The sequence below is a fragment of the Cebus imitator genome, unplaced genomic scaffold, assembly GCF_001604975.1.
Source record: "Cebus imitator isolate Cc_AM_T3 unplaced genomic scaffold, Cebus_imitator-1.0 Scaffold445, whole genome shotgun sequence".
NCBI classification, from domain to species: domain Eukaryota; kingdom Metazoa; phylum Chordata; class Mammalia; order Primates; family Cebidae; genus Cebus; species Cebus imitator.
Genome location: NW_016107760.1, coordinates 432,726 through 434,633, shown reverse-complemented (window position 1 = coordinate 434,633; position 1,908 = coordinate 432,726).

Below are 1,908 nucleotides of genomic sequence, written 5' to 3'. Positions count from 1 at the left end.
CAGTGATTTCTAACCATTCTCTTTTCATTGGCCCCTCTGAAAATTGGGTGAAATCAGTGAATCCTCTCCCCAGAAAAATGCCCATCTGTTTGTTCACAGGCACACAGAACATATTTAATTTCTTTTCTTTTCTTTCTTGACAGAGTCTTGCTCTGTCGCCCAGGCTGTAGTGCAGTGGTGAGATCTCAGCTCACGGCAACCTCCGCCTCCTGGGTTGAAGAGATTCTCCTGCCTCAGCCTCCCGAGTAACTGGACTACAGGTGCCTGCCACCAAGTCCGGCTAATTTTTTTGTATTTTTAGTAGAGACGGGGTTTCACCGTTTTAGCCAGGATGGTCTCGATCTCCTGACCTTGTGATCTGCCCACCTCAGCCTCCCAAAGTGGTGGGATTACAGGCATCAGCCACCGCTCCTGGCCTAGAACATATTTAATTTCAAGGAGCTTGTGGACTCCCTGAAGCTCATCCCTGAAGCCCATGGAGCCCCGGTTGTGTAGGCTAGTCTGCTCCCAGGAAGCAGCTTGGCCTAGACCCCACCCAGCTCATCACACCCCTCCCTTCCTCTGGGAAAGCTCATCCGTGTGCTTTAGGCTACTCTCACAGCTGAAGTTCAGAAGGCTCCAGGGCTTTGTAACCTGACATTTGTGAGCTTATATTTGCCCCAAAATACTACATCCATGCCATCTCCTGCTGCACCAGGATGAGGTTCCTACTGGGCTAGGCCAGCCCTGGCCTAGAGAAGATAGGCTGAAAGATTGTTCACATAGAGAGCAGGGCACGTAGTGCTTCAACTCTAGGAACAGAAAGGGGGGGAAATTGAGTTCCCTAGCAGAGAAAATGAAAACTGGCGATGCCCAAGAGCCAAGATTTGGAAGCAACGTAAGTGTCCATCAACAGGCAAATGGATAAAGAAAATGTGGTACATGGCCGGGTTCAGTGGCTCACGCCTGTAATCTCAACACTTTGGGAGGCCGAGGCAGGCGGATCACGAGGTCAAGATGTCGAGACCATCCTGACCAACATGGTGAAACCCTGTCTCTACTAAAAATACAAAAAAATTAGCTGGGTGTGATGGCATGCACCTGTAGTCCCAGCTACTTGGGAGGCTTGAGGCAGGAGTATCACTTGAAGCCAGGAGGCAGAGGTTGCAGTGAGCCAAGATTGCCCCACTGCACTCCAGCCTGGTGACAAAGTGAGACTCCGTCTCAAAAAAAAAAAAAAAAAGAATTGGGGAAAGTTAGCCTTTTTCTATTCTCTCAAACATTTTAAGAACCACCTTTTCATTGAAGTTCTGCTAGAACTCAATGCCACACTCCCACTACTCAGAGACTAATGCTTTTAACATGTTAATAATGCACATCAACCCATATCTCTGTCCCCACCATGTATGTATATACACACACAAACAGACATATAATAACTCTACACACTGTACTGCAAACTGCTTTATTCAGTCAACAATCTCTACAATTTTAATAAATTTTCATCTCTATTACCCTATATTTATATTTTTCAAATTGACCCTAAAATGACCCTCACAGTTGGCTTCTTCAAACCATAACCCAATCCAGAACAAAGCACTGATTCCAGGTTGGCACAAATTCCAGAAGATCCTGCCAGGAACGGTGGCTCATGCCTGTAATCCCAGAACTTTGGGAGGCCAAGGTGGGTGGATCACTTGAGGTCAGGAGGTTGAGACCAGTATGGCCAACATGGTGAAACCCCGTCTCTACTAAAAATGCAAAAAATCGCTGGGTGTGGTGCCACACATCTGTAATTTCAGCTACTCAGGAGGCTGAGACATGAGAATTGCTTGAGTCTGGGAGGCAGAGGTTGCGGTGAGCCGAGATAGCGCCACCGCACTCCAGACTGGGAGACAGAGGGAGACTGTGTCTCAAAACAAGAACAAA